Raw genomic sequence first — 5,939 nt, 5'->3', positions numbered from 1 at the left:
ATAAATAAATAAATTTAAAAAAAAAAGGGAGCAATGCAAGGGTGTCAACCACCCCACCATCCTCCAAGGGCCTGCCTGCACTCAGAGAGGGTTTTGCAGGGCCTGTCCACTCTGGGCTTGGAGTGAGACTATGAGGGCTATCTTAGCATCAGTCAGCCACAACTCCTAGGTCTTGTCCCCTCCATCAAGGCTCAAGCATCCTGGGGACACACGGACAGCCTGATGAGGAGCTGTCTTTCAGAAGGGACAACCATCACTGAATCTGCATCCCTCCTCTGACCAGGCTCCCCATCCCTCCATGCCGCACCCTCCTCCATCCCTCCTGCCGATGCCCAGCCACCCTGGGCACACACTTTGCTGCTTTGGTCCTTTCCTGGATAGCCAATGTACTACAAGCTCAGGCCCCATGTCTTCAGGTTTTCACTTGAGCTCATCTTCTGGTAAAACCCCTTCCCCTGACCTCCGTATGATCCAGGATCCTTTTGGGACACATCCCTTCTCCGTTCCTGCTGCTGTCCCGGGCCGATGGGATGCTATGGAGGGGAAGCTTAGCCCTCAGGCCCCTGCGCAATGCCCCCAATTTCCAGCAGCTTCAGGACTGGCAAACCCTGCATGGGGGAAGAGGCCACGCTGTGTGGGTAGTCGTCTCTCTCCACGCCATGCTGAGGAGTCCATAGAGAAGTCAGGCTCTGTTCTCGGTGGGTGACAGAGGTGTGGCTGAGGAACCAGCACTGGGGTACACTTATCCATGTGTTCATGTCTGTTCCTGACCCTGGTGTGTGCCAGGGTGGTGGGGTAGCTACAGAGCAGGGCCCAGTGGAAAGCGGCTACCATGCTAATTCCAGACAGGCTCTCTTCAGGTAGCCCCGAGAACCTGGCAGAGCCCTGTGGGATGAGCTCCAGGCCACACCTCCTTCTCCACACACCACAGGCCAAGAGGCTTGCTCTTGTGAGGCACACTGGGTTCTCTCACCGTGGCAGCCACGTTGAGCCCGCAGGAGGCCCTCGGACCCCTTGCTAGGCAATCAGCTACAGCGGGAGCAGCATTGCCTGGCCCATCCACAAACCCATCTTCTGTACCTGGTGGCCTCACTTCGAGTAGCCCTCTGTGAGCTTACATGATCAGAGTTGTCAGTGGGGTTCAGTCCTACCCTGGGAAGAGCCTAAAGCCAAATGAGCCCTTTAGGATGCCCTTGTCACCTGCCTGAACAAAGAACTCTCCCCAGCAGGGAGGGCAGCCATTAGCACGGACCTGCCACAGGACTTGCATGGCACCATCTCAGCTCACCCAGATCTTGAAGAATTCAGGCACTCTGCTGCATCCAAACAGGACGGCTAATATACCCAAAGGCCGAGCCTCTTAGGACCTATTAGTCACTCCTGCTTCTGCTTCCTTGAGCACCACCACTCAAGAGACCATTCCAGTCTAGTCCTGCATCCCTGGGAGGAAGATAGATTTCCCTGAAAAAAACTTAGGAATTTTTAGTAATTCGTGATTTCTTAAAATCCACGGACACACCCCCTACCTAGCATTTATAGCAGGACCAGCCTGGGTTGTAGGGTCATTTCATGTCTGGGTGTCTGCAGTATTTCTGTTCTACGGCAGGGACCAACAAATCTTGCCATGGCCGTGTGTCTTTCTACAGTTTATATTCAAATGTGTATTGTTTTTGAAGAAAAAAAAACACATTGTTTTTTGGTATACAGGAAATCAATCATATGTTAAATTGAAGGAAGTAGCTGGGCAGTGGTGACACACACCTTTAATCACAGCACTTAGGAGGCAGAGGCAGGCGGATCTCTGTGAGTTCAAGGCCAGCCTGGTCTATAGAGTGAGTTCTGGGTCAGCCAAGAGGCTACACAGAAAAGCTTTGTCTCAAACAACAACAACAAAGAAATGGAAGTAAATGTGGTCTAAGTTGACTTGTAAATTTCTATTTATTTTATGTGTATGAGTGTTTTGCCTGTGGGTATATATGAGCACCATGTGTTTGCCTGTGCCCATGAGGGTCACAAGACAGAGCTGGATACCCCAGAACTGAAGTTATGGGTGACAGTTATTAGGAACTGAACCCAGGTCCTCTGCAAGAGCAGTAAGTGCTTTTAACCACTGAGCTGTCTCTCCAGCTCCCCAGGGTGGCTTGGGTGTAGCTCAGTGATAAATGTTTCCATAGCATGTACAAAGCTTTGGGTTTGATCTTACACACACACACACACACACACACACACACACACACACACACACACACACACAAACACTCCAATCAGGGTTCCTGCTCCACTCTTCTGTGTAACACCACGTTCTGCAAATGTTTCCAGGTCTCCGCATCTCTGCCTATCTCTAAATTAGACGGTGGGAACGGAGACCTTCCTTCCTTTTCTGTCCACCGCCTAAGATTTGAGTTTTCCCCCATATGCTGATTTTTAAGTCAAATCCCCTTTACTAGGCATGCGCTGGCAAACGACTCCACTTGCCGGGGTGTGGCACTTTTTGACAGATGCCCACACCTGTGATGTCACTTCTGTAGTAGGTGGCTCAGTCACCAGTCTCATTACTGAGGAGAGTTCCTTCAAGAACTTCCCAGCCATTCCCCCTGCAGCCAATCTCTTTCTTAGAGGAAACAATTTTGAACAAGCTCTTCTGCTCAGTGACTCCCCAGCACAAGCGTGCCTGCTAATCCCTGCCTTTAATTTCCTGCTGCATCTGCAGCTGCCTGGCAATTTGCTGGATTAAAGGCGTGAGCTGCTTACGGGCTGGGCTGGCTGACCAGAGAGGCAGGAACAGGCCTCATTGTTTTTCCACTCTTTCTGTCAGCAGCAGCTCAGTTTTCATTCTTCAAAACCTCCATTATCATCTATCTACCCAGCCACCCATCCATCCATCCATCAATCCACCAACCCCCCCATCCCTACCCCAAACACCCAAGCACCCCATCCAGTTTACCTGTTCAACCACTTATCTGTTCCCATCCATCCATTCACCCCCTGCTCATCCTCCACCAACTGATCTATCATCCATTGATTCACTGATCCACCGTTCTATTCAATTTAGTTTTCATCAAGTATGTTTGGTGTATACTATAACCTTTAGCTAGGTACCCCAAATCTACTTTCCAACCATTTTATGTTGGAATAAGGAAGGCAAACAATTATGTGGAAAAGAAGATACATACTACAAGGAAGAATGGGGCAGAATGAGAGACCCAGCAAGGGTAGCTAGCACTGATACTCTAGGGAAGAGGCATTAATGACGGAGATTTGTAGGACAATACTGAGTAGACTAATTATTCATTAGTATTTGTAGAGAACTGTGGGCCAGGTGCTGTGCTAACTGTCCATGTCTGGGCACAGAGGGACAGGACAGACACAGGGCTGTTCTCACGGGGCAAACAACAATGCCGGGTTGGGACACTGGGTGGTATTCTAAATGAAGAGCACATGGGACATGGTGCAGATATTAAAGCATGGTTGAAAGCCAGCAGTGTCGGGCCAGAGGCTCAACATCTGCCTGGCATTCCCTTCCCATGAAGAACGGTGGTCAAAGCCCCGTGAGAATCTCGAGAGGGAAAGGAAATGGCAACTGTGGGCACTACAACCCCATCACTTGCTGACAATCTCCTGTCTTTTATACACACGGCCACGATGAAATGACCTTTCACGAACAGCAGGGAAGGCCTCCTGGAGAAAATGGGGCATGTGGGAAGAAAATCTGCCTACCCAATGGCCACGGGACTCTGATGAGTCAGAGAGCATTTGCAGTGCGGATTGCCGATTGTCTACAGAATACTGCAAAGAAAATCTTCTATGTCCTCTTTCAGAGCAGAAGCCCAGAGACAGGGGAAGGGAGAGCATCTGAAGCTCAGAGGGTCTTCTTCCTAAGTAACTCTGAGGTAGACTGTGTAGCTCCCATCTGAGCTGCTGGCTTTCCGTGACTGTTGCCGACACACACCTATAAAATGGAGGCAAGCCTTCTGTACCGTGAGGTGGGATGTATCCCTGCTGCCTGTTCAGTTTTGCCCACAACTGTTGCATTTAATTCTTTGTAATTTAGCATTTTATAAATCCTATTTACCTCCTGGAGAGTTCTGTTGCTTTACCTAGACATGAAAGCACTCTGCACACCCACATTTCCTGTGGGCGCTAATCCCAGGACGTTCTGCCAATGTCTTCTTTACATGCGGTGATTGCTAACTGCAGATGCTGTCTGCAACCCTGACCTTACCAGCATTGAGAACAACCACATTCTTCTCACCGTCTCCCACCACTGTCACGTCAAGGAGCTTTGTGTCCTAGATGATCCCAAATCACTCACCATCATGTTGGTAAGACAGCCATGAAACCTCTAGTTTAAATCGTAGATGTTTTCTACACGCCAAGTGTTGAAGGCTTTGTCCCCTCCACATCGCCTCAGTTAGTGGCGCTATGTTGGGAGGTATAACCAGGGGGAGCGGGTCCCAGGCTGGGGGCTGCAGTGTGTGTGTGTGTGTACCTCTGAACTAATACTTGGTTCCTAGCCCCTTCCCCTTTCTCTGCCTCCTGGCAGCGAGGAGGCGAGTAATCTTGCCTCACCATGCTCTTGCACCAGGAACAACAGAGTCAGCCAGCACGGGATGAACCTCGGAACCACGGGCTAAATCTTCCTCCTCGAAACTGTTGCAGTGGTGCCACGCACGCACTGTTTAAGAACAACATTCAACCGACAGCGAAGTCTGTCATGACCTGGCCACTGGGCCCCTGCCTTTCTCACTTTATGGGGCCCCTCTCAGACAGAGGCACCTTGTCATTTGGAGGCCTGCAGACCCAGGTGATCTTTTCAAACTTTCAGCTGGGACCGCCGCTCACGTTCGCCATGGAACTACTCACAAGGGGTCTCCCACAGGGGCGTTCGATGACCTTCTATTCTAGGGTCAGTGTCCTCAGCAGCGACAGTGCTACCTTTCCACACCAGCTGTGTGGGGACTGCTCCCAGTCAGGTACCGAGCAGCACCTCGGTATTTATGAACTACTACCCGGGGCCGTAATACCCTCAGTCTCAGAGCCACCCAGAACAGTGAAGGGGAACGCCATGCTGTATTCCTGTCTGGAAAAGCATCTCGCCTACCGCCAGTCAGTGAAGCTGTTCATTACTTAGCTCTGAGCACCTGGATTAAAATGTGGACCTCCCAGTAGGCTTCAATCTTGAGCATACATGGCTTTAACAAAAGAGTAGCATGTAAGTTCCCATGGAGGAATATTTTATGTTAATCTCAATCAAGATTATTTCCCTATATCAGCAAATAAATATTTATTGAGGCCTTTGCAAGCTGGCCAGTAGCTTCACAACTCCCTTTCCAGGGAAGAGGTGACCAGAGGTTCAGGTCTTCTGAACAGGCTGGCCTTTAGGTGGCTTAGCAGGTAGAAGTTCTTGCGGCCAAGGCTCATGGAACTGGGGTCTGTCCCCAGGAACACATGGTGTAGGGAAGGCCAGACTACCGCCAGCCGACTACCACCAACCGTCCTGACCTTCGCACATGCCATGTGGGGCCCGACCACATACATACATCTATACTAAGGTAACATTTAAAAAACAGCTTGACTTCTGTGGATATTCCTGTTAGTAGAGAACCCCTCAAATTAACACGCATCACGAGAGTGGGGGTGGGGGACTCAGGGGTAAAAGTGTCTGCTTGGCAAGTATGAGGCCTCGGGTCTAATTCCCAGCTCCACGCAGGAATCACAGGGATGCACGCGTGAACGTGCCATGCCAGGCAGCAGGGCTGACGTCACAATGCCTTTTGCCCACCTCCACAGAGGAGGTGTTCAGAGCTTGAATTTGTCTGTTTGGCCCTTTCCCGAGTGGCGTGTGTTTGACATTCTGTATGTGGCATGGCAGCAGGCGGTGACAAATGAACGCATGTCCCCATGACTCGTCCCAGAAAGAAAGTGACAAGCAACGCTTC

This window comes from Microtus ochrogaster, chromosome 2, assembly GCF_000317375.1.
Source record: "Microtus ochrogaster isolate Prairie Vole_2 chromosome 2, MicOch1.0, whole genome shotgun sequence".
Taxonomy (NCBI): domain Eukaryota; kingdom Metazoa; phylum Chordata; class Mammalia; order Rodentia; family Cricetidae; genus Microtus; species Microtus ochrogaster.
This window is presented reverse-complemented; position numbering follows the sequence as displayed.